Source organism: Mobula birostris, chromosome 8 (assembly GCF_030028105.1).
Source record: "Mobula birostris isolate sMobBir1 chromosome 8, sMobBir1.hap1, whole genome shotgun sequence".
NCBI lineage: Eukaryota > Metazoa > Chordata > Chondrichthyes > Myliobatiformes > Myliobatidae > Mobula > Mobula birostris.
In genome coordinates, this window is record NC_092377.1 from 138,869,165 (window position 1) to 138,897,015 (window position 27,851).

Below are 27,851 nucleotides of genomic sequence, written 5' to 3' on the forward strand. Positions count from 1 at the left end.
CCCTTTGAAAGCCCTGCAAAACCCTTACCCATTTCCACTTCCATTCTCTTCCCCAAACGACAGTCTATTTTTACCGTGAACTCCACCTCCAAAATCCTGAGAGACTAACAGCTTTTCTACTCACCGAGCTCTGATGGTGCTGGCAGTCCTCAGCTACCTCACCCAGTTAGCATTCAACCAAAGGTCCCACACATCTACCACTGTGACAGCCTCACTGACTCAGCAAAGTCTTCCCATTGTACTACAGGTAGTGCTCTCCACTAATACTGAACATTCCCCTGGTGTTCTGAAATTGTGGTCACTGCTGTAAGAATAGAAAGACCACCCCCCCCCCTGCTTTTAGGTCCACTAGTAACCGAAGGCATCTCTAACCCTGCTGGTGCTCTACCCACATATGTATGTCAGATGAGGGGTCTCGGCCCAAAACGTTGACTGTTTACTCTCTTCCACAGATGCTGCCTGGCCAGCTGAGTTCCTCCAGCAGTTTGTGCGTGCTGCTCGGATTTCCAGCATCTGCAGAATTCCCCTTGTTTATACATGTCAGAGGTCAGTCGGGGAGCAGCCTAGCCTCAGTGTGAGGACCCAAGTGTTTCCTGCCGCTGTGTGCACAGAGAAACAAAGGCTGGTCAACCTGTGAGCAGCAGGGTAGCACAATGCTTTAACACCACCAACAACCCAGGTTCAATTTCCATGCTCTCTGTGAGGAGTTAGTATGTTCTCCCTGTGACTGCATGGGTTTCCTCTGGGTGCTCTCGTTTCCTTCCGCATCCCAAAAACATACTGGTTAGTAGGTTAATTGGCCAAATGGGGCTAATTGGGTAGCATTTGCTTGTTGGGCCGGAAGGACCTGTTATTGCACTACAAAGCTAAATAAATAAATATAAAACTTGATGATGTTCACCTCTCTGAGGTAATCCTCCAACAACCCACTTATTACAACATTCAACTCGATCTAATCAGCCCCCTACCCTTTCTCCTCTATCCCCTGCGGTTTATTCTCTCTGTAACGCTCCGGTTAGGATTTCTACTGCTATGTTGGGAAGTGTTTTATTTTTGCTGTTTTCTGTAAAAGCAAGTGAGTTCTGCCGGCAAGACTGTTTTGGCTTCGGCTAAAGATAAGGAGCCGTGTTGTCCCACTTAGGAATGGTGTATCAGCCAATCAGGATTGAGGAATGTGAGTGAAGGTTCTACAGAGCTGAGGAGAAGAGTTTTCTGAAGGACAGGAGTCTGGTTTGGGGTCTTTTGGTGGGGGATGCGGAGAGGGAAGACCTTGATGCAAGGAGTGTTTCGTGAGATGGAGTCCAAGAAGAGAAGTTATACCTGTGATTGATGAGAATTCAGCGCCGTGAGTAAAGAGCGACTACTCCAGAATGAGCTCCCATGTTTACATGCACATTTAGACTGTTTTAACTGCTATGGGCTCTTTTATTTTTCCCTCTTTTCTTATTAACTGCTTGATAAAGCTGAAATTGGTAAATACATTTCCTTTATAATTTTGTGCTGGCATACAATCCGTTATTTCTGGGTGACTGATAATTGTGTATGGCAGGATTTACACAGCATTTGAGGTGCTTTTAATCGGAACATCACTGTTTAGTTGAACACCAAATCTAGACGTGTGTTGTTTATGAAAGGTGGCCTTCTCATCGCCGTCACGCAGCTGTAAGCAGAGTCAGCCAATGAGCCAAGTTGGTACATGAGCCCCAGAGAGAGGCCTGCATCTCTCACACACAGCCACCAATTCCCTTCTGATTCTTTACTACTTAGCCACACTAAAGGGTGATCTGCAGCAGCCAATTAACCTACCAGGACAATTTTTTTTTGGACACTGGAGAAAACGGAAACACCCAGGGGAAATCTACGTGGTGAAACATGCTAACTTCACGCAGACAGCACCGAAGTGCACAATCACACCTGGGTTGCTGGAGCCGCAAGCTAGCAGCATGTGGCCTCATCCTTGTGTTTGCTCGACAAGACTTTTTGGAAGCTGGAGATCATTGCACCCACCTCATCTGTGCAAGGCTTTCTCAGACCCCAGGCTTGCCAATACTCATTCATTTCAGGTATCCCCATACCTATCAAGTCACTGTCTCCTAACCCTTGCTGAACAACATAACAAAGGGAAAAATAATCTTCAATAAAAAACATGACAAGCTGGATGGTCAGGCAGTGTATGCAAAGAAACAGAATATGAGGAGAATCATTTTGGGTCAAGAACCTTTCTTCAGAACTCTTAGTTCACAACTAAGCAGCAATGACCTGAAATACTGACCCAATTTCTTTTCCCTGCGGATAACAACCAATCGAACAAGTGCTTCCAGCTTTTTTTTCTATTTTTGCTTTAGGCATCCAATCAAGGCCTGGCAAGCCACTGCTGGCTCGGTACCAACCTCTCTGCGTCACAAGTTCAAGTCCCATCCCCGACACAAAAATGCAGTTCGCAGTGAGTGGAGCTCTGAGAGCATTGACAGAGACGTCATTACCTAGACTTTAATTAACTGAACTGAAATTCCTCAGTTCTTGTTGTGAGGTTTCAACTCCATGGATACTGGTCCGGTAACTTATCACAGTGATACATTAATTGGATAAAATTGCTCGGTCTCCACAGAACGGGAGTGACCCAGGGGCTTCCTGCAACACCAGCCACGGCTCTTTAGTTGCCCTGAATACGAGTGACTGGTTAGTGTGACTGTGACTGTGTAACGTGGGTTGGTACACTAGCGTAGTGATGAGTGCATCACTTTACAGCGTCGATGACCACCAACTGGGTTCAGTTCCCACCTCTGCCTGTACATTCTCCCCATGACTGCGTGGGTTTCCTCCACATCCCAGAAGCACAGGTTAGGGTCAGTGAGCTGCGGGCACGCGATGTTGGAGCCAGAGGCAGTAGCTACACTTACGGGCTGCCGCCAGCACAATCCTCACCGATTTCATTTGATGCAAATTACATGCTTCACTACACATTTTGATGTACACATGGCAAACAAAGCTGACTGCTTTCTTTAACCCTTCACGTGCTTTGACCCCCCCCCCCCCATATCACACATGCTATCCACAGAGCTACTGCCTCACGGTGCCAGAGACCCAGGTTCAATTCAGACCTTGGCCGTCGTCTGTGCGGAGTTTGTATGTACGCCCTGTGACCGGTGGTTGATACTGATTGCTGCAGTTACCTCCTACATCCCAAACAGGTGGGTTAACTAGTCACTGTAAATTATCCCTGGATAGGCGAGGGTTAGATCCCAAGGAAAGCAGACAGGGAAAGTGAGGAGAATAAAAGAAGAGGATAGAATGAAGAACCACCGTAACTGGGTGGTTAAGGGGTTAATATGGACTTAATGGGCTGAAGGGCCTCTTTGTATGACTCATTGACACACTCTAGATCTCAAACTCTGTGAAGTAGCACCAAACACAACTTACTGACACTGCTCCACTGAACCAATGAATATTTCAAATAAGGAACTTTAATTTATAAGCACAAGTGTCTGTAGTCTAGACACACACATACACACACCAGGGGGAGCAGATTCAACCGCAGCCTTCAATAGGGAACTGGATAAGCATCTGAGAGGACGAAACGTCGAAAAACTGGATTGGGGTAAACCGGATTGGATTTTTTTTTTTTTTGCATATGTCCAGTCCAGGCTCACTGAGCTGAATGACCTCATTCACTGTTGCAACCGTGGTGTGACTCTGGGACTGAGCGAGGATCCTGAACTGGCAGTTCTCTGCTAAGGATGAAGGCTCAGGAGCCCACGTGCAGGTGCTGGGACTTCAGTGCTGTCAAGAGCCCTGTGATCACGCAGTCTCTCTCACACACACAACTGTGGACAGGCTGAGGGTGTGGGCCAACACACACACAACTGTGCACAGGCTGAGGGTGTGGGCTAACGCACACACACAAAATACTGGAGGAACTCAGCAGCATCTACGGAGGGGAATAAAGAGCCAACATTTCGGACCAAGGTCCTTCTTTAGGGCTGCCACCCCAGTGACTGATACAAGGGATGGCGTGATAGATAAAGATTCAAAATAATTGGCTTTCAGACAAGGGAGCACTTTCCTAGGCTTTGCAGCTCAGCCATGTACCGATTGCCAATGAGTTCTGCAAAATTAATGACAGAAGTGATTATGTGAGTCTGAATATGAAGGGCAACTGACTGTGGGTGAATGTATGCGAGGGAGCATACAGGAGAGACTGAGAGTGTGTGCGGGAGAGTATGAGTGAACAAGTTTGCTTGTGTGAATGTATCCCTGCGACAGCACATGGATGTTTTATCAGTGTGTACGTGAGAACGTCCCCATGCTCAAGAAAACACACCGGATCCTTCTAATAACCAGCAAAAACTATTAAATGCAGAAACCTTTCACACACAAGCTGCATTAGTGAACACACCACGCACATAATGAACCAATGTTAGCACGACCAATAACCCCAAGGAAAACATTGCCGCTTTAAAGTCACCTGAGGTGGGGCCCACCGGCGGAGCAGCGCAGCATTACCAGCGCACAGCTGTCACTCTCAACACCCGGCTCCCGGGACGGATCGGCCCGGCGGGGTAACGGCAAACCCCGATTGGAAAGACGATTTCGTCGCCCTTTGGAAAGGCAGCGACTGATCCGAGCGAGGCAGAGAGTTTAAATTAAAAACAGAAACACAACTAACCGGCAAATGCTGTTTAAACCGAGAGGGCGCAGAGAGGGAGGAAAGTTTCAGAGAGAGGAGGGAAGGAGTTGCTCTGGATCCCCTCTCCCCGTGGAGTCGGGGTGAGGGACGGATTGGTAAGGGAGTGAAACGTTTTCCATCAGCCGGCGGCGAGTAATTTACCTGCGGTGGACAGCAATTCTCCCACGTACCTCGCGTAGCCCAAAGTCTGAGGCGGGGGTTCTCTCCCTCTGCCCCCTCAGTCCGGAACGACCCCCTGTCCTCTTTCCTCGGGTGGGGGAAGGCGCCGGGCACCCGGGGCTCGGCGGAAAGTCCGGCGAAGCGAAAACGCTGGTCTCTCGTGCGCGCACACGGAGTCCGAATGAAAGAGTACGGGCGCCTTCTCTCCTTCCCCGCCCCTTCCTCACTCCTCCGCTCCTTCTCTCCTTCCCCGCCCCTTCCTCACTCCTCCGCTCCTTCTCTCCTTCCCCGCCCCTTCCTCACTCCTCCGCTCCTTCTCTCCTTCCCCGCCCCTTCCTCACTCCTCCGCTCCTTCTCTCCTTCCCCGCCCCTTCCTCACTCCTCCGCTCCTTCTCTCCTCCCCCCGCCGCTTCCTCACTCCTCCGCTCCTTCTCTCCTCCCCCCGCCGCTTCCTCACTCCTCCGCTCCTTCTCTCCTTCCCCGCCTCTTCCTCACTCCTTCGGTCCTCCCCCCCCCCACTTCCTCACTCGTCTGCTCCTTGGTTCTTGATCCTCCAAAATATTCCACATGGAATTTAAACTGGAGGTGGCAGAAGCTGGACTTAAGAAGGAGGTTTTTGAAGATCTCCTCCTCCTCCAGCCCGCCCCTCTTCCTCAATCCTCAGCTCCCTCTCCCCTTCCTCACTACTCCTCTCCCTCTCCTCAAGCCCCTCTCCTTTCCTTTTCCTCACCTCTCCCCTTCCTGTCTTCCGCTCTCTCTGCCTCCCCCCTCCCCCAGCCCCCCTCACTCCAACTCCAACAAAAAAAAACTTTTCGTTCGGGTAGGGGAAAAAATGCCGATTGGCAACAGCGGCGGCAGCCGGAGCTCAGCTCCCTCTTCAGAGCAGATGGACACCTCCTCCTCACCCCCCCCCTCACACGCCGTACCTCGCCTCCCACACACTGAACACGCAGGATGCAAACGATGCAGCCGCCGGCGCTGCCATGCAGCCCAGAACTTTCTCTGGCACTCGGAAGTGTGCGCTTTTTTGTCAAGATCTTCTGCGGCTCTTTTGTTCGCAGGGATTAGGGAATTTGTGAAGCAGCCGGAGAACCGGCTGGAAAATCGCCTTCCCTCCCGCTCACAGCCTTTCTGCCCACTTCACTCGTTCCATCCACTCTCCTCCATTACCTGTCCCTCCTCCCCTCCACTTTCCCTCCCACCTCTACTCTCCTCCCTCCACCTTCCCCACTCCATCCCATATTTCTCTTCACTTCCACCCGGTCCCACACTCTCCCCAACCCGTTACTTACCTCAGCATCCCCATACAAAACCCTCCCCTCCACACTCACTGTCGATCGCCCCCTACCCCCAGACCCATCACCTATCCCCCAACCTCCTCTCACAGGTTTAATCCTGACCCAGGCTTCAGTTCAGCTTGGAGTTTGCACATTCACCCTGTAGGTTTCCACCCAGTGCTCTGGTTTCCTCCTACACCCCAAAAGATGCGCAGGTTTAATAGGATACAGTAACTTGCCCTCAATGTCTTGGGTGGGGGGGGGAATTGATGTGGGGAGAGTAGGGTTAAGGAGTACTTGATGACCGATATGGGCCAATTTCTTTGCTCCGGTGACCACCTACACCCCACCCCCTGCTCCGTTTCACCTCCCTTCCACCAAACCATTGATGTGAAATCCTCAGGATCTGAATCATCCCCCATGTAATACAGCAGTCATCAGGAAGAGCAGGAGGCAGCCATTTAGCCCCTCAGAATGCTTCCCTCTCAGTAAACTCGAGGCTGACATCCTGCCCATCCCCATACCGATTCACTTAGTGTCCAAAAACCCATCACTCTCAGCTTTGAGTAATATCACTGGGGGAGGGGCAGAATTCCACACCAAATAGTAAGGAAACCTCAGCTCACTTTTGTCACGTATGCCTGACCTCTGAATGGAGCCCAAGATGTCTGGTTCCAGGCAACTGAGAAATTATGCCAAACCTTTCAGGATTAATGCTCCCAAGACATCCCTCATTTTTTTTTAAAAGCAAATCAAGTACATGGGTCCCCATCACCCCATATCAGAATCAGGTTTAACACCACTGGAATAGGTCATGAATTTTGTTGTTTTGCAGTAGCTGTTCAGTGCAATAAGCAGCAATGAAAAAACTATAACTTACAATAAGAAATATATATTCAAAATTAAAATATGTAGTGCAAAAGGAGAGCCAAAATAAAAAGGACGTCATGGTAGCGTAACAATTAGTGTGATGCTATTACAACCCAGGGCGTTGCAGAGTTCGCCCTTGTGTTAGTGGTCTCTGTACATCTTTCCTGTGGAATCTATGGGTTTTCTCTCAGTCCCCCGGTTTCCCCCCACAGCGCACAGATGGGCTAATCGGTCATTGTAAATTGTCCCGTGGTTACGTTAGGGTTAATCAGGTTTGTTGGGGGTTGCTGGGAACTCCGTGCTGCACCGCTAAATACAGTGAGGTCGTGCTCATTGTCCATTCAGAAATCTGACGGCAGAGGGGAGGAAGCTGTTCCCGAAACATTACGTGTGTGTGTACCTCCTCCACGGGAGCAATGAGGGGAGGGCATGTCCCAAGTGACGGGGTTCCTTAATGACGGATACCACCTTTTAAAGGTGTCCTCGAAGCTGGGGAGGCGGCCGCCCACGATGGACCTGGCTGAGCTCCGTCATGGGCCAGATTTGGGAACAGCTTCTTTCCAACTGTGATAAGACTGCTGAACGGATCCTGACACGGATCTGTGCCGTACCCTCCAAATATCTGGACCTCACAACACATGCTGGAGGAACTCAGCAGGTCGGGCAGCATCAGTGGAAAAGATCGGTCCACATTTCAGGCCGGAACCCTTCGTCGGGTTCCAGCCCGAAATGTCGACCAATCTTTTCCACTGATGCTACCCGACCTGCTGAGTTCCTCCAGCGTGTTGTGAGTGTTGCTTTGACCCCAGCATCTGCAGAGTATTTTGTGTTTAAATATCTGGACCTGCCTCTTGGTTTTTTTGCACTACCTTACTTTCCATTTTCTATTTTCTATTTATGATTTATAATTTACATTTTTAATATTACTATTGATTTGTACTCCAGGGAGCAGGAAGTGCAGAATCAAACATCGCTGTGATGATTGTACGTTCTAGTATCAGTTGTGTGGCGACAATAAAGTATAAAAGTATAAAGATCTGAACCTGACCCTTTTGCTGAGATACAGTCATTTGGATGAGAGCACCCAGTTATCCTTCTCTAATGCAAGGGATGACTTGGTACCACTCACTGCGTCCAACGAGCAAGGTCAGTCATAAACCACAGCAAGAAGCCCTTAGACACATTGAGTCCATGTTGACCCACATTCACCCTAATCCCGGTTTAAGGCTGATTTATACTTGTGCATCAAATGTACGCTGTAGGGCGACGTGCACCTCCCCAAAAAAGTAACTCACGCATCGCGGCGATGCAGACCACAACGACTGTGATAGGTCCGCTTGGTAGCATCGCATTTCCAGTTGCTTTTCTCTGTCATGTCTGTACACTGATGCGAAATAAGTGGTTGGAGACGATGAACCAAATCATCAAATCTACCTGCCGACATCCGAAAATATTTGAAATGCATTTCCTCGTCCGTGTCTCTCACGGAGAAACTCAACACAGTGGCATAGAAACCCCACCGCCAACTAGCGTTTTGGCGGTGAATTGCAGAGCGACACAGACACAACTATGTATGCTCACTATGGCGTAGGGCCACGCAAACGTATAAATCAGGCCTACGGCGTAGCCCATACGCACAAGTATAAATCAGCCTTCATTCTTCTCACATTCCCATCAACTCCCCCCCCCCAAGATTGCCCCGCACACTACATGCAATTGATAGTGACTAATTAACCTGCCGATCTGCAGCTCTTTACACACACTCAGACACAGGGAGTGCATGTTATCTTCACACAGACAGCACCCAAGATCAAGATTGAACCCAGCTCTCTCGAGCTCGGATGCAGCAGGCTTCCTTCCTTACTATTTTTTGCTTTCATTTTGCACTATATTAATTTATACTTTTTAAAAATCATGTATTGCATTATACTGCTGTCGCAAGACGACATATTTCACGACATACGCCAGTGATAGAAAACCTGATTCTGATTCTAGCTGCAAACCCTCCGGCTTTACCCTGGCAGGTAAGAAACTCCAGGGTGTCTGTTCACATCTCTGGGGGGGGGCGGGAAGGAAAAGCGAGAGCCCCCAGAGCTCCTGTGGCTCAGCCACGACCTGTTACTGCGCGTGAAAGAAATGCCGCATGAGCTATAAAGTGATCAATGTAAATTGGTTTATTGTTATTGTTGCAAGAGGCGGGTGAAAAATCTTTGTTATGCATGCCAGCCGTACCACTCATTATAACGGCAGAGAGGCAGCAGAAGGGAAAGCAATAACAGAATGCAGAATAACATGTTATGTTACAGTTAGAGATGAACTGGCAGTACTGCCAGACAGGAAGGTGCAAGGTCATCTCAGAGTCATTAGAATTTAGATTTAAAAGACTAGAACAATTATAGAAGTAATGAGTAGATGCACTTGCATGAGCCACCACGCTCCAGAGCCATTAATAAATTTACAGAAAACAAGCAGCTTGCCACCATCTTTAGTTTGTTATTTTATTTAGAGATACAGCGTGGAATTAGGCCCTTCGAGCTGTGCTGCCAACAACCCACCAATTTAACCCTAGCAACACACACACACACACACACACAGAATGCCGGAGGAACTCAGCAGGCCAGGCAGCATCTATGGAAAAGAGTGCAGTGGACGTTTCATGCCCAGACCCTTCATCAGGGTCCTTCAGCTGTCCTGATGAAGGGTCTCGGCCTGAAATGTTGACTGTTGACTCTTTTCCATAGATGCTGCCTGGCCTGCTGAGCTCCTCCGGCATTTTGTGTGTGTGGCTTGGATTTCCAGCATCGGCAGATTTTCTTGTTTGTAATTTAAACCTAGCCTAATCACAGGACAATCTACAATGACTTACCAACCGCTTCGTCTTTGGAAATTGAAGCACCCGGAGGAAACTCACACATTCCGCAGGAAGAAGAACGTACCAACTCCTCACAGAGGGTGCTGGTATTGAACTCTGAACTGCAATGCCCTGAGCTGTAATAGTGTCACGCTAACTGCTACATCACTGTGATATTGCTTTTTTAGATCCACAGCCATGGTTGACGTAAAGCTGGTGTCAGATGAGACATGTTTTCAACTCTCAATGCCTCTTGACTCAATGTTAATAATTAGTGTTTCAAACTAAAAAAGATAGCACCCCCACTTAATATTCCTCCTTGTTTCCATGCCTCTGCTTTGCATATTAGCAGCTCATTATGTGTGCATCTGAAAGAATCAATTCACAGGTTAAACATCCTTTTAACAATGTGGTAATTGCCGACAAGTACTCATCAATCACTCTTATCATGAAATAAGGAGTTAAGAGTTTCATTCCATCAAGTTAATAATTGTTGGGTGAATTTTAAAATGTTCAGTTCTGCTTTTTCTCTCTCCTACTCTCCCTACTTTTTCTTTCTCTCTATCTTACTTTCTTAAAATGATTTAACTTCAAACTCATCCACCTTCTCGGTTCTTCCACCATTCAGCCTTGTTGGTTAGTGAAAAAACGTTGCAGCCTTGCTCTTTATCTGCTGCTGCAGCAACATTAGCCAAGAGCTTGAGCATATTTGCAGGCAAAAAGGAATCAAAATTTAAATGGACACCAATAGTGCAAGGTTGGCATAATGGTACAGGGAGGAGAGACAGTCTCACAGTTCCAGTAATCCAGATTTGGTCCCAGTCACCAGGAATGTCACTGAGAAGTTTACACACGTGGGCTGTCTTCCACGTCAGAATTACTACCAGTCACAGATGATGTGAAGTTTGTTGCTTTATGGCGACACAAGACTATAAAGACAGAAAAATCTACAAGTTACAAAAGTAATTAATAAAAAGAATAACAAGGGCCGTTCAGAAATTTGATGGCAGAGGGAAAGCAGCTGTTCCCACATCCCAGATGTGGGTCTTCAGGTTCTTGTACCCCCTCCCTGATTTTAGAAACGAGAAGAGGGCATATCCTGGACATCCCAGTGACATGTAGGGTGGTGGCAGCTCAGTATATAGATAGGGGTAGAATTGGTGGGGGGGGGGGGGTGAAAGTTGTTGGGAATTTGGGACGAGAGTTTACAGTGAAAATTAGTGGAGAACAGAATTGTCCTGAGAGCATCAAGTTGATGTGGCAAATGACCTCCTCCAATGTCAAAAAGTATTAAGGAAGTATGAATGAAATGTTGTCATATTCTCAAGAATTATGTTGTTAGGAATTAGATTGGTGTAGAGAGGAAGTTACAGGGAGGTTGAATACATTGGATGACCAATGGTGGGAGAAGGGGACAGAGTAATTGGAAGTCATGAGGTGTAAACTTGGGGGACAATGATCATTTCCCTGTGACCATTGCCCAACCTTCAGCCCACAGAGGAGAGTGGGCAGAGGACTTACCCTCATGGTACACTGGTACCCAGAGCTGTAGGGTGACTAGATCAATCGAAGGATTTTGTTGCCACATGGTCTCTGAGCTTCTGAGTTGGGGAATGCTTAAAAGAAATGAGTAAAATTATGCTTGAATAGACAGACTATTCAAATACAGAGTGGATTCCTAATAAACGCCAGAATACAAGATGATTGGCTCTGCAAGCCTTTCCCTCTTTCATCCAGAGAAGTGGGAAGTGGTGGGAAATAAGTGTGGAGGGGTGTCGGTAGGTGAGTAGGGAGGAGGGTGGAAGTATGGAAGCAGGAGAAGGAGGGTTGTGTCAAGGAGAAAGAAGGAAAAAGTACAGTGGGGGAGGAGATTAGGAGAGACAATGGTGCTGAATGGTGACTCCTTTGCTTGCGTCTTCTGAAACACCTCTATTTCTATCTTTAATATCTCTATTTCACCCTTTCAGGGTTCTTTTGAAGACCCTGAGCTGAAGTTACACGCTGACTTTGGTTTTTTGTGGGAATGGGACCCACTCTCGGGGTTTCACGACTGGCCATTATTCGATATGCCAAGGATGCGGCCTAGGGGATTAGCTCGCCTTTGGAGTTCCGGGATTTCATAGCTCTGGAGGCGGGCGGACCAAAGGCTGGTGCCTCTGCAGAAATTCGGTGTGGTGTGGGAGACAGAAGATCGAAAGCAGTGAGCTGGCTGCTGGCTGTGTGCCCAGAGTCCTGAGTTCTTCGGGCACAGAGTTCGGAAAAAGCGAAGTAACAGACTTTTAACGTCACAAATAAGCGAAATGTTTGTTATGTCTCCCCTCTCACTGAAATGGAGACACCTCTATTTCCCTATTAGGGAGAGAGAGAGAGAGCCTGTGGTATGTTTAATACCTGGTGAATGAGTAGTCTTTGGGGTACTGCAAGTCCATGTCTCTCTTGATGTTTTGCTGCATGCTCCTGTGCTCGGTCGAGGGTGCCGATGCTTATTTTTGCTGGGGGGGGGGGGGGGGAATCACTGCTTTGCTGCTGCTTATGCATGGGAGGGGGGAACTGTGGGGGCGGCTTTGGGGTTCTAACATTTAACTCATTCATTCTTTGGGGCACTCCTCCGTTTCCGTGGATGGTTGTGAAGAAAAAAGTATCTCAAGATGTATATTGTATACATTTCTCTGACATTAAATGTACCTTTGAAACTTTGAAAAACAGGTGCAGAGGTGAAGAGAGGAAAAGGGGATGCTAATGGTACCCAAATTCCCACGTACCTCTGGATCTCATTCCAGTTCTAAGTCTCAGGTTCCCCAATCAGAGGAAGTAGCTTCTCTCCAATCAATAACACATCTCAGTTTGATTAACTCCTTGAGCTACACTTGGGAGAATTCCAAGTGTACCATTCCTTTCAATCTTCCACCGGGGGGCAGTGACTCTCAGTTGAATTTACTCCAGCAAGAGCAAGCACCTGGGGCAATTAAAGTGAGGACAGGGGCAAGTGACGGAGGGAGGGGGAGAACATCTGAGGCAACAGGAAAATCCCAAGGTGTAGATTATCCAACACACCCTCCCTGCTGCTGACGGTTGCCCAGGCAACAACTCGGGAGCTAGGACAGGTTTGATCCAGTGTACAGAGTAATGACTTGTTGTTTGCTTTCCCTGCACAGCGACAAGAGTCCACTGCTGTAACAAAAACATTCCAGGATCTCTTCCCAGCTGAGGGCAAACAGACCACGACAGTCCTTCCATGTGTTGAGTCACAAAAGAAACATAGAAACATAGAAAATAGGTGCAGGAGTAGGCCATTCGGCCCTTCGAGCCTGCACCGCCATTTATTATGATCATGGCTGATCATCCAACTCAGAACCCCGCCCCAGCCTTCCCTACATACTCCCTGATCCCCGTAGCCAGAAGGGCCATATCTAACTCCCTCTTAAATATAGCCAATGAACTGGCCTCAACTGCTTCCTGTGGCAGAGAATTCCACAGATTCACCACTCTCTGAGTGAAGAAGTTTTTCCTAATCTCGGTCCTAAAAAGCTTCCCCTTTATCCTCAAACTGTGACCCCTTGTTCTGGACTTCCCCAACATCGGGAACAATCTTCCTGCATCTAGCCTGTCCAATCCCTTTAGGATTTTATATATTTCAATAGGATCCCCCCTCAATCTTCTAAATGCCAACGAGTACAAGCCCAGTTCATCCAGTCTTTCTTCATATGAAAGTCCTGCCATCCCAGGAATCAATCTGGTGAACCTTCTTTGTACTCCCTCTATGGCAAGGATGTCTTTCTTCAGATTAGGGGACCAAAACTGCACACAATACTCCAGGTGTGGTCTCACCAAGGCCTTGTACAGCTGCAGTAGTACCTCCCTGCTCCTGTACTCGAATCCTCTCGCTATAAATCATGATAGTGGGCTGGCACTTGGCCAAGGATCCTTCTCGGAGATCCAGCAGTGAAGAATCTTGTTTTCAATCAGATTGATCGATTTATCTGTCAACTTATTTATTGAGAAATACGGTGCTGAACAGGTCCTTCTGGCCCTGCGCAGCAACCACGTATTTAACTCCAGCCAAATCACAAGACATTTAAATGACCAATGAACCTACTAACCAGCAAGCCTTTGGAATGTGGGTGGAAACTGGAGCACCCGGAGGAAACCCACATGCTCACAGGAAGAACATACAAACTTTCTTACAGAGGACGCCAGATTTGAAGTAAAACTCTGGTGCCCCCAAGCTGTAATGGCGTTGCGCTAACCGCTACGCGACCCTGGCGCCATCTTTTCTAAAAAGCTCTTTGCTGCATCTAGTTTAAGTTTCAACAGAAGGTCATGCCATCACCTTCATTTATGAGAGCGCACAGGAAAATGGGATCGGAAGCCCTTCGACCCTGCCCCACCATTCACATGATTCTAGCTGATATACCCCAGGCCAGATCCCCATTGTCTTTAATTCCCCAATGTGTCAAAAAGTTATTTACCCTCATCTTTATGCACCCCCAATGATCAGACCTCGACACCCCTCCTCAATATGCAGATATTCCTGCATATGTTGCAATAATGAAGCAGCCACACTAATAACATTTCAGAGTTACCTTGATAAGTACATAGATGGGAGGGGTTTCCAGGGCAATGGGCCAAGAGTGAGCAGGTGGGCCCAGCTTACTGGCCACACGGTCAGCATGGACTTATTGGGCCGAAGGGCCAGTTTCTATGCTGTATCACTTTATGTAAGTTTTAAATGACAGCACAGCTAGTTCCCACTAGCGGCAAAGTGTACTTGGTAAGTGGGAGGCCTTCAAAAGTGAAATTCTGAGTATGGAGGGCAAGAAAAATAAAGAGGTGCATAGCAAGTATCGGGAGGCAAGAACAAATCAGGTACTCGAGGAGTACAGGAAATGCTGGAGAATATTTGAGAAGGAAATCAGGAGGGCGAAAAGAAGGCATGAGGTTGCTCTAGCAGACAAGGTGAAGGAGAATCATGAATAATTCTCCAGATATATTAAGAGGAAAAAGATAGCGAGGGACAAAACTGGTCCTCTGGAAGATCAGAGTGGTAATCTGTGCTTGGAGCAGAAAGAGATGGGGGAGATTTAAATGGATTTTTTCCATCTGTATTTACTTGAGAGATGGACACAGAGTCGATAAGGGTGAGTTAATGCAGTAGCAAGATCATGGATCCTATACGGATTACAGAGGAGGAGGTGTTTGCTGTCTTGAGGGTCGATAAATTCCCAGGGCCTTACAAGCATCGTTCCCTCTAAGCTGTGTGCATGTGCATGCGCGCACACGTTTTTCGACCAGCGCACAAAGGAAATTAATGTGTGCACAAAAGGTTAGTTACCTAAAATAATGTAGTAATTAATAATCATACTTACTGAAAATAATCTTTTAGCTAAATGTTTCTGTTAACTAGTTAGTCGGTTTTTCAAATACCACAATGCACGTCACTAATTTACGTCACCTCACCTTTCTTGTTCCGGTTTGTACAGCTACATCATGGCAGTGGCCATCTTTGGCGGACGGTGTTCGTATCGTAAAGTTTACAAAGATCTGTTTCAAGTCCTGTAGATAGCTTACTAAGTTTTTATTAAAAAAAATATTGATTCACTATGTCGCATTCAAAAGAAGCGAAGAGCATGAAGCGCAAAAGAACTGCAAATTTGTTTAAAGTTGAATGGCTGAACAAAATAGTAGAAGCTGCTACACCGAAAGCTCATGAGGTCATGAACGTTCAGCTACGAGAAATATTTATGTATGATTCGGAAACTGGAGTTATCCGTTTGTATTGTCGTGATACGAAAGTTGCTGGAGAATTTGCTAGTGGAAAGAACTGGGATGAGATTTGGAAACTTGACTTTTTGAAGCACCATTTGGCAAGTAAATCACATTTGTACTGTGTACAAAAGCTCAGGCAACAGAACCCATCATTACCCGGTACAGGAGTGCTACGCATGTTACAGTTGAGTGCAGATGAGCAAGAGCGAAAACAATCAAATTCAGAGGAGATCAAAGTTGAGGTACAAGAATGGTCAGCTTTTGATTTCTCTGCAATTGCAGATTGCGACTTCACATTTGGCAATGAACAAGTTAATGCCTTACGTCTAAAATATCATGATTTTCTAGCTGAAAATACTGTAATAGACAGTTTAATGATTTCAAATTTTCTGTGAAAGAAAAAATTAAATCCGAAGTGATTTCAAACTTTGCTCAAATGGTGGCATTTGTACTTCAAAATGAACAGTTTTGTGACCTTGCACAGTTGATGGACATTGGGGGAACCTTTCTTGCATCTAGTGCGGACTGTGAGCGAGGTTTTAGCCTAATGAGTGAACTCAAAAACAAGCTGAGAAAACATTTAGGTGAATGTCATTTGGATATGTTAATGAGAATCAAAAGCTAAGAAATTGGATAGATGCTCTATTAGTCTAGATAGAGTTTACAAAGAATGGGTAAATGCCAAAGACAGGAGAGAGAAAAAAAATAACTGAGTGACTTAAATATGTATGTTATTTTGTTGTTATTCTGTGCAATTTTATGTCAAATATTTTGTAAACCTACATAAACAGTGCCATGTGTGCATTCAGTGCGCACATACTTTTGTCACAGGAAAAAAATTTGCACAATGTAAGATTTTTGCGCACGTTGACTACTAAACATTAGAGGGAACATTGCTTACAAGGTGCTCCCTCGGACCCTGTGGGAGGCTAGTGTAGAAACTGCAGGGGCGCTAAGAGAGATATTTAAAACATCCTTAGCCATGTGTGAGGTGCCGGAGAATTGGAGGAGAGCCAATGTTGTTCTGTTGTTTAAGGAAGGCTTTAAGAATAAACCAGGAAATTATAGGCCAGTGAGCCTGTCATCGTGCGCGACGCTGGCGGAGTCGACGTAGTAGTAGAGCCTGACATCAGCAGTGGGAAAGTTACTGGAAGGTATTCTAAGGGACCAGATATATATGTATTTGGATAGACATGGACTGATTAGGGATAGGTAAGATAGCTTTGTTCCCGATGTTGGGGAAGTCCAGAACGAGGGGTCACAGTTTAAGTGATCAGCAGCACTGGGGCTCCACAGGGGACTGTCTTGTCTCCCTTTCTCTTCACCATTTACACGTCGGACTTCAACTACTGCACAGAGTCTTGTCATCTTCAGAAGCTTTCTGATGACTCTGCCATAGTTGGATGCATCAGCAGGGGAGATGAGGCTGAGTACAGGGCTACGGTAGGAAACTTTGTCACATGGCGTGAGCAGAATTACCTGCAGCTTAATGTGAAAAAGACTAAGGAGCTGGTGGTAGACCTGAGGAGAGCTAAGGTACCAGTGACCCCTGTCTCCATCCTGGGAGTCAGTGTGGACATGGTGGAGGATTACAAATACCTGAAGATACGAATTGACAATAAACTGGACTGGTCAAAGAACACTGAGGCTGTCTACAAGAAGGGTCAGAGCCGTCTCTATTTCCTGAGGAGACTGAGGTCCTGTAACATCTGCCGGATGATGCTGAGGATGTTCTACGAGTCTGTGGTGGCCAGTGCTATCATGTTTGCTATTGTGTGCTGGGGCAGCAGGCTGAGGGTAGCAGACACCAACAGAATCAACAAACTCATTTGTAAGGCCAGTGATGTTGTGGGGATGGAACTGGACTCTCTGACGGTGGTGTCTGAAAAGAGGATGCTGTCCAAGTTGCATGCCATCTTAGACAATGTCTCCCATCCACTACATAATGTACTGGTTGGGCACAGGAGTACATTCAGCCAGAGACTCATTCCACCGAGATGCAACACAGAGCGTCATAGGAAGTCATTACTGCCTGTGGCAATCAAACTTTACAACTCCTCTCTTGGAGGGTCAGACACCCTGAGCCAATAGGCTAGTCCTGGACTTATTTCCTGGCATAATTTATATATTACTATTTAACTATTTATGGTTTTATTACTATTTATTATTTATGGTGCAACTGTAATGAAAACCAATTTTCCCTGGGATCAATAAAGTATGACTATGACTATCAATATAAAAGGGAAGCCTTTTAGGACCGAGATGAGGAAAACCTTCTTCATACAGGGAGTGGTGAATCTGTGGAATTCTCTGCCACAGGAAACAGTTGAGGCCAGTTCATTGGCTATATTTAAGAGGGAGTTAGATACGGCCCTTGTGGCTAAAGGGATCAGGGGGTATAGAGAGAAGGCTGGTACAGGGTTCTGAGTTGGATGATCAGCCATGATCATACTGAATGACGGTGCAGGCTCGAAGGGCCGAATGGCCTACTCCTGCACCTATTTTCTATGTTTTTATGTTTGTGCGTGGTAGGTCATGTCTAATCAATCTTATAGATTTTTTGAGGAAATTACCAGGAAAGCTAATGAAGACGAGACAGTGGATGTTGTCTGTATGGACTTCAGCAAGGCCTTTGATAAGGTCCGGCATGAGAGGTTGGTCAAGATGGTTCAGATGCTTGTCATTCAAGTTGAGGTAGTAAAGTGGATTAGACATTGGCTTCATGGAAGAAGTCAGAGAGGGGTTGTAGATGGTTGCCTCTCTGACTGGAGGTCTGTGACTAGTGGAGTGCCGCAGGGATAAGTGTTGGTCCATTGTTGTTTGTCATCTATATCACGATCTGGATGATAATGTGCTGAAGCAGGTCAGCATATTTACAGGTGACACCAAGTTCAGGGGTGTAGCGGATAGCAAGGAAGACAATCAAAGCTTGCAGTGGGATCTGGATCAGCAAGGAAAAATGGGCTGAAAAACATCTGATGGAAGTTAATGCAGACAATTGTGAAGGGCGTTTGGAGGACCGCACTGGGTAGGCCTTCCATGGTGAGAGGTAGGCACTGTGGAATGCGGAAGAACAGAGGGATTTGGGAACACAGATCATAATTCCTTGAAAGTAGCGTAACAGGTAGATAAGGTTGTAAAGAAAGTTTTTGGCACATTGTCCTTCATTAAAAGAAAATGTATTGAGTCCTGCAGTTGGGATGTTACGTTGAAATTGTATAGGACAATGGTGAGGCCTAACTTGGAGTGTTGTGTTCAGTTTTGGTCACCTGCCTACAGGAAAGATGTAAATAAGCAGCACACACAAAATGCTGGAGGAACTCAGCAGGTCAGGTAGCACCTATGGAAAAGAGCAGTCAGCAGTTTGGGCTGAGAACCTACCCCAGAACTGAGAAGGAAGGGGGGAGTTGAGCTTACCCTTGCTCACTTTAAACTCCATTTGCTGCATTTCACTCAGCCTGTCTATATCCCATTGTAAAGCTGAAATGTCTGCATTTCCTCATGAAAGCTCTAACTTTCATGATGGAGAATTGTTTTGACTGTGTCCATGTGATTGATGCTCTATCAATTACTCCAAAAGACTGGAAGTAGAGTAAATACTGAAAGGCTTTTGGGGTAATTGATAGTGCATCAATTTTATTAACAGTAAAATGGACCAACATCCATGCTGAATATCTGTCCTGGACTGAGGGAGGAGCAGTGACACAATCGCCCTTATTCAGGGGTCTGTGGGAGGAGCCACAGCAGCAGTCAACGGAGGGGCGTGTCCAGACATATCCAGACAGGTAACCCAGTTACAACCTATATACATGGTTTACCACAGTGATAATCAGTTTTCGACCCAGATTCCTCCAATACCAGCCTTTTATTTGGCACTTTATCAGTATTTTCTTGAAACCCCAACGTACCACATCTACAGATGCCCCTGCATCAACTCTGCTTGTTACATCTTCAAAGAACCCTAAAAAGTATGCTAATCATGGGTTTCATGCAAGGAAAACATGTGATTGCATTAAATAACCAGCTATTTCTTCCCTGATTATAGACTCCAGCATCTTGCCAACAGCATAATTTAAACAAACGGGCCTAAAGTTTCCTGCTTTTTGGCAGCCTCCCTTCTTGAACAAGGGAGTCACATTTGCACTTTTCCATTCTGCTGGTTGTGGAAAACTTCGAGCAGTGGCTCTATCCATGCAGACGTTTCCTTTAAAACCCTTAAAGGTTATTGACTCCCTGAGACGGTGACTTGTCTCCCCTTTGACACATTAGTTTTGCTGACACCTTGTCCCTTGTGATTGTGATTTGAGACTATCCCATTCATTATCTTTAGGGTATCCGTAGTGTCCTTCACCATGAAGATTGATGCCAAGTATTGATTTAAATTATCTGCCATTTCTTATTTCCCATCACTTAGCTTCCAGCCCACCCCCCGCACTTATCTCAGTCAACCTCTCACCCCTCCCTGCAGCGGTGAGATTGACGTGAATGGGGGAGGCTGGCTTTACTGCCCACTCCCGGCCTGAGGAAAATAATGGTGAGCTGTTCCCTTGAGCCACCGGAGTACTTGCGCTGAGATCACCTCACGTACAGCAGGCAGTTCTGGTGACAACGAACGAACGGCTAGGAACATTGATGGGAAGCTCTTCAAACAGCATGAGCCACCTCCTTCCCTTCCCCCGACGGCTACGCAAGAGATAATCCACACAGCTGTCACTTTGTGCACTTGCTTAATCCATTTCCTCTCCATGTTTGCTCAAGGTACTGTGTTCTGCTCACTGGCTTGCTTTTCGTTTCTTACTGTGATTGGTGGGGAGCCTCGGCAGGTACGGCTCACCTCTGCCCTCACATGGTGGTGTCCACACCCAACTCCTGCACACCCAATGAAGGGGGGGGGGTCACTCAATGCTGGCTTTACAGAGGCTCCCAGGCCATCACTGGACTTCAGAAAATGGGACAAGGACACTTGGTCTACTCTCTCTGGAATAGTCAGCAAATTTAGTCCCTTACCTCAGGTTCTGCTGTTTTTGACTGGCTAAGTCCTCTTCAGGATCCTACTTCCCACATCTGGACATTGGCAACGAGCTGACCCTTTGTGCTCTCCCAGTTGAGAAGAAGTGTCCCTTCCCTGTGACGTAGGTGACCACATCACTAGCCAGGCAGAATCACTAAGAGAGTAAGGCTCACTAGCTTATACCAACCTCCCTCTCACCACCTGTACTCCTACTAGCCCCAAAGAACAGGTGGATCTCTCCATGTGGGCATCAGTTCAGAGGGCAAATACATCCCCACCCTCCTCACCAGCAGACCACGTTTCAAGCAAACAGCTGGACACTGACTCCTGGCACTGTCTTCCAATGCACTCTGAGGGAGGTTCCTTTCAGCTACCTCCATCTCTGTATCAGGATGGTTGTGCCAGCCACACGGGGGGGGGGGGGGGGGCTGGGGTCCACCGACTTGGTCAATGCAAGTTGAACCAGAGTGCCAGGGAAAGGTTCCCCTGGAAAACCTGCACACAGTGGACAGTACTCCCATCTTCCACTGAGAAGTCTGGGGATTCAGGTCTCATTCAGTGACCCAAGGGTGCTGATGGTGCCACCTTTCAGCTGAAGTGTGAATCTGAGGGTTGTGCGGTCTTTCATTGATTCTATTATGGATTTATTGAGTATTCCCGCAAGAAAATGAATCTTAGTGTTGTACCTGGTGACGTATATGTACTTCGATGATAATAAATATGCTTTGAACTTGGCCTGCCCTCTCGGTGGCTGCAGGGTATTACACCCCATGGAAGAGCAAACCATTTATTGCCAACAGGCCACAACTGTGGGAGCTTCGTGTGCACAGACTGCTGCCGAGTTTCCTACATCAAAACACCGCCATACTTCACAGCCTGTAAAATGCTGGGATACAAGTTCATGTCATTTTATTTAAAGAACTAACTTTAACATCAAAACTCACTGAGCTGGCAAGTTCTGGAATTCTAGGGATTTCTTTGTTCACCGGATGAAGAGGTTGCTGGCAACGTGAGCGATGATTGTCCACCCCTTCTTGACCCTGAACTGTGGTCGTGGTTAAGGGCGACCACATTGGTGCCTTTGCAACAAACCAGAGGTTTCACGGCGACGGTCAGTGAAGACAGCTTTCTCACTCTACGATTCCAGATTTATTTGATTACTTGAATTCAAATTCCCCAGCTGCCATGGTGGGATTTGAACTCATGTCTCTAGATCACTGGTCCAAAATTCTGGTTGCCAGGCCAGTAAAATGAACCCCTGAACCTATCAATGTCAAATTAGCATAAACATCTGCTGCTGAACTGTTCTGTGGTAAGCAATTTAGATAGCATTTGATAACTTGCTATTCAACAGGCTCACATCAAAACTATGTTGGGTCTACCGCTTTGACTACACTTCACCAATAAACTTTCGGTTTGCAAGTTTTTCGGTCACAATCTCTCCCAGGAAGACCCAGATTCCATTGCCCTTTAGGTGAAGACTTTCTGATCCTCACTATGAATGGCATGACCTCCCCCCCCCACTTTACTGAAATAAAAACACTTCAAGATTGTTTAATGTCATTTCCTGTACACAAGTGTAAAGGAGAATGAAATAATTGTTACTCCAGATCCAATGCAGCACAAAACAACACAAAAGATTAAGAACAAATTAATAAAAAAGCCAATTAAATAAATACGAGGGGTGATGGACAAGTTCGTGACCTAAGGTAGAAGGAGTCAACTTTAGAAAACCTAGCACATTTATTTTTCAACATAGTCCCCTCCTACATGTACACACTTATTCCAGCGGTCGTGGCGCATACAGATCCCTTCTTTGTAGAAGTGGTCCACAGCAGGGGTGATTGATAAGTTTGTGGCCTAAGGTAGACGAAGATGAGTTATTAACCTCAAACTTTCTGCATTATCACTCAAAGAGTTGAACTGCACGTGCATGTAATGAGAGCGTCTTGGACCTCCAGGTGGTCCATAGCAGGAGTGATTGACAAGTTTGTGGCCTAAGGTAGAAGGAGATGAGTTTTACAGCTATCGTTACATGGATGTGCAGTTCAACTCTTTGAGTGAAAATGCAGAAGGTTTGAAGTTAATAACTCATCTCCTTCCACCTTAGGCCACGAACTTGTCACCTCTGCTGTGGACCACTTCTGGAGGTCCAAGACGGCAACTTGTACAAAGAAGGGATCCGTATGCTCCACAACTGCTGAACTAAGTGTTTAAATGTAGGAAAAATAAATGTGCTAGGTTTTCTGAAATTGACTCCTTCTACCGTAGGCCACGAACTTATCAATCACCCCTCGTAAGATAGTTTACATAAAAAGATTGTATGTCCATAAAATGACCTTGGGTTGTACTTAAGGTGATTGACAGGAAATAATAAAGTAGTGGTGGAGTTGATCAGCCTTACTGCTTGGGGAAAGTAATTGTTTTTGAGTCTGCTGGTCCTAGCTTAGATGCTATGCAGCCTCCCCCTTGATGGGAATGGGACAAACAGTCCATGAATAGGGTGGGTGGGATCCTTTACGATGTTCTGGCCCTTTTCCCGCACCTTTCTGTATACGTCCTTGATGGCAAGTAGGCTGGTGCCAGTGATTTATTGGCAAGTTTTGCCTACTCATTGTAGAGCCTTCCTGTCCGCCGGGGTGTGGTTTCTGTACCAAGTGGTGATGCAGTTTATCAGGATTCTCTCAACTGTGCATCTGTAGAATGACATGAGCATCGATATGCCAAGTCCAGCTCTCTTCGGCCTCTTCAGAAAGTAGAGGCACTGGTGAGCTTCCTTGGCTGTGCAGGATCTCAGGGACCAGGAGAAGTTGTGATGAGCAATCCCAGGAGGTTGAAGCTGCTCGCAGTTTCCAATTACGTGCTGCCAATACAAAGAGGGGTGCGAGAGGTGCAAGTTCTCCTGAAGACGATAACGTCAACAAGGAAAGGAGGTGGTTAAGGAACCAGGCCTCGAGCTCTTTCACCTCCTCTCTGTAGGTCGTGCCATTGTTGGTGATGAGCCCCGCCCCCACCATCGTGTCATCAGTGAACTGACAATGTGATTGCTCGGGTGTGCAGTCACGTCTGCGCAGAGTGTACAGCAGTGGGCTCAGCACACAGCCCAGTGATGGGGAGGGGAGGAATGGTTGTGCGTCCTGACTATCTGAAGTCTGTTGGTTAGGAAGATAGAACAATGCAGCACGGATACCGACCCTGTAGCCCAATGAATTCACGCTGACCACACTGTCCTCCTTTCTGGTCTCAGCTTCCTGCATTTGGCCCACACCCTCCACATATCCCACCAGGTGCTTCTAAAATGCACACCATTTTACCTGCCCCAACTCCTTCCTCCGGTAGCTCGACCCATATACTCCCCACCCTCTGCGTGAGAGAATCACAACAGCCTTGTTCTGTGACAAGTGATTTTCAACAACCGCGGGAGCTGGAAGCACAGAAGGTGATGCACCCTCTGCAGGAAGAAATGAGGGCCGGAGTCCAAGACCTGATCCGTTCACTCCTTTCCTCTCCCCACAGATGCTCCATCTTGGGCGCCAGCCCCCTCAGTGTCGAGGACACCTTCAAAAGGCGATGCCTCAGAAAGGTGGCATCAATCATTAAGGAACGCCATCGCCCAGCACATGCCCCTTTCTCATTGCTACCATCGGGGAAGAGGTATGGGAGCCTGAAGACACACACTCAGCGTTTCAGGAACAGCCTCTTCCTCTCCGCCATCAGATTACTCAATGGACAATGAGCCCATGTAGACTACCTCACTATATATTTTTCCCTCTCTTCTGGAACTACTTGCTTAATTTAATTTTTACATATGCATATTTCTTATTGAAATTCATTTTTAAAAATTATGTATTGCAATGTACCGCTGCCACAAAACAACAAATTTCACAATGTATGCCAGTGATATTAAACCTGATTCTGAATCTCGACCTGCCGAGCGTCTGCAGAATTTTCTGCTTATTTATTTGTCCTCCGGTCACACCAGCTCCCCTTCAGCACCCCCCCTCCCCAACTGTAGTGATCTACCAGCCTCGTGGTCCTACCTCCTTTGTGAGGACAACACCCCCCCCCCCAACCAAACTTCTGTACGGATGCTTCAGGTTTGAAGGGGAAACAAGTTTAAGCAACACAGTATAGTCACCTGCAGTCTTCTTGTGAGTGCAGGTCGAGCTTCCAAGCAACCATCTGCCTCATACCTTACCCCTGCTCTCTCCTGAATGAGGGTGCTACAGATTGTACAGTCCCCTCGTGGTGCCCAACATGAGCCTGTGCCCATCAATGCCGCTCCATGCAGATATGTAGAGCGCCTCCGTTACACATGTAAGTAACTGGGGAGGAAGGAGCTTTAGAAACTGCCCCTAGGCCCTGGATCGCCGGAACAATGACTGGAGGAAGTTCACTAGATAAAGGGCTAGCTTTACTTACCTCACAGTGAACCATTCACACATGTCTTACCCCCACAGAGATTCCCATTCTTACTCCAGCTGTTTCCCCCCCACCCAACCCCTACCTCTCCCTCCATTCACGCCTGCTTCCAGGCAACAGGGCCAGATTTCGATACTTGTTTCTTCCTGGATTTCTCATTTCCTCATTTCCCGTCAAGTCCCTGAAGCAGTGAAAGGTAAAAGATGTTTATTCAAAAGAAGGCTGTGTAAATGCTCTGTGGGCCACTGTTCGTTTAACAAATCCCCGAAGCTAAACAAAAGGTGCCTGGCACCATTCCTGCTCTACTGCTCAGCATGTGAATGCCAAAGGAAAGCCACTTAACAAAGGCTGCGGGGTTCTACAATAAGAGAAGCATCTCCCCCCCCCAACCCCCGGCAGATTCTGGCTGCTTTATTAGTGGAGAAAGTTGGCACCTCCGCACCAGTGCCAGTGTCTCGCTCCTTCATGCTGTTGTTCGACAACTCCTTGCTGACCCAATCTCCTGAATCCCCCAGTAGATCCGGCTTTAGATTCCTCTCCTGACCCTCAAACTTACAACACACACCTCCGCTTCCATTCCTCCACCCCTGGTACAGGGCTCCAGTCACTAGGATAGGAGGGAGGCCCAATACATCTGACCATGAATTGAGACTGGTTCTCCTGCAACTGTCTTCAAAGCCAACAACAGCAGGTCTCAGTGACTGTAAAAAAGTCACACCTAGGGTATACTGCTCTGCATTAAACCCTGCGCAACACTGTTGTTTAAGCAGCCGTCAGCGAGGCACTAGGCGCCTATCAAACGACCAGAAGATTCAGGAGCAAAATTAGGCCATTTGCCCATCAAGTCTGCCCCACCATTCAATCATGGCCAATGTATTGAATCTACCATCTTTGCCCTATAGACCTTAATCCCCCAAAAAATCAAGAACCTACCAATCTGCCTTAAACAGACCCAATGGCATGGCCACTCGAGCCCTCTGTGGCAATGGGTTCCTCACATTCACCACCATCTCACTGGAGAAATTGCTCCTCATCTCAGTTCTAGAAGGTCAACACACACAAAATGCTGGAGGAGCTCAGGAGGCTAGGCAGCATCTAGGAAAGAGCAGGGGGGCCCACCTTTTTAACCTACTCAACATTTTTTACCCCTCCAGTCCTGTCAAAGGGTTTTGGCCCGAAAGTCAACCGTACTTTTTTCCTAGATGCTGCCTGGCCTGCTGAGTTCCTCCAGCATTTAGTGTGTGTTACTTGGATTTCCAGCACCTGCAGATTTTCTCTTGTTTATAAAAGAACAATCCTTAAATCTGAGGCTATACGTTGAGATCCTAGACTCTCCTACTAACGGAAACATCCCCCTCATGCCCACTCTATCCAGGTTTTTCAGTACCGGTGGCGCAATGGCATCAGCGTCGGACTCCGGAGCAAAGGCTCCCGAGTTCGAATCCAGGTTGGGCCACCCCCCCCGAGCACAATTTCCATCCGTGCCAGGTTGAGCGTCGAGCTAGCCACTCGGCCTCGTAAAAAAAAAAAAGGGTTGAGTCAGGAACGTTCAGATCGTGACCCGGTTAATCCAAGAGGAGACCAATCCTGATACCACACGCCAGACAAGAATGGCTGACCGTCTGGTGTGACACACTTAAAAAAAAAGTACTGGGAAGGTTTCAATGGGGTCGCTCCTTATCCTTTTGAGCTCTATTGAATACAGGCCCAAAGCCATCAAATGCCATGTTTAAATTTGATGACGACACCACTTTCGTTGGCCGGATCAAAGGTGGTGGCAAATCAGCATATAGAAGGGAGATTGAAAATCTGGCTGAGTGGTGCCACGACAAGAACCTCTCACTCATTGTCAGCAAGACCAAGGAGCTGATGATTGACTTCAAGGGGAGGAATCTTGAGGTCCATGAGCCAGTTGTCACTGGTGGATGAGATGTGTAGAGGGTGGTCAGCAACCTCTTGTATTTTCAGAGGACCTGTCCTGGGCCCAGCATGCAAGGGCAATTATGAGAAAAGCACGGCAATGCCTCTTCTTCCTTGATGTTTGTGAAGTTTTGGCATGGCATCTAAAACTTTGACAAACTCCTATAGATGTGCGGAGGAGAGGATATTGACTGGCTGCATCACAGCCTGGTATGGAAACACCAATGCCCTTGAAGGGAAAATCCTACAAAAATTAGTGGATTTGGCCCAGCACATCATGGGTAAAGCTCTCCTCACCACTGAGCATCAATCATCAGGGACCCCCACCACCCAGGTCATGCTCCCTTCTCGCTGCTGTCACCAGGAAGAAGGTACAGGACCCTCAAGACTCACACCACCAGGTTCCAAAACAGTTATTAACCCCCATCCGTCATGCTCTTGAACAAAAGGGTTAACTTCACTTGGCTTCACTCGCCCCATCACTGAACTGTTCCCACAAACTATGGACTCACTTTCAAGAACACTTCATCTCCTGTTTTCAATATTATTTATTTGTTCTTCTGTATTCACACAGTTTGTTGTCTTTTGCACACTGGGTGCCTGCCCTGTTGGCGCAGCTTTTCATTGATCCTATTATGGTTTTTGGATTTATTGAGTATGCCCACAAGAAAACACATCTCAAGAGTTGTACATGGTGACATATAGGTACTTCGATAATAAATGTACTTTGAACTCATTGTATGTTAAAACTTTTATTCCCAAAATCATTCTTGTGAACACTCTCTGGACCCGCTCCAGAGCCAGCACATCTTTCCTTTGGATAAGATTCCCATAAATTGCTCCCCAATATTCCAAATGCAGTCTACCCTTACAAAGCCTCAGCAGTAC

The 27,851-nt window shown here is 47.0% G+C and overlaps 1 protein-coding gene across 14 annotated transcripts in view; it reads right to left on the reverse strand.

Moving 5' to 3' along the window:
• The window catches only part of LOC140201781 (fibroblast growth factor receptor 1-like), a 214,866-nt gene that overhangs the window by 123,560 nt on the left and 63,455 nt on the right, over positions 1–27,851 (reverse strand). For 3 of the 14 annotated variants that reach the window (XM_072266454.1, XM_072266453.1, XM_072266450.1), the window contains exon 1: positions 4,858–5,078. The exons of 8 other annotated variants lie outside the window; for them this stretch is intronic. The gene's annotated coding sequence lies outside the window, so the exon portion shown is untranslated. Of the gene's footprint in view, positions 1–4,828; positions 5,079–27,851 lie in introns of those variants that run through there. 3 more of the 14 variants (XM_072266447.1, XM_072266449.1, XM_072266448.1) reach the window with 1 other exon arrangement.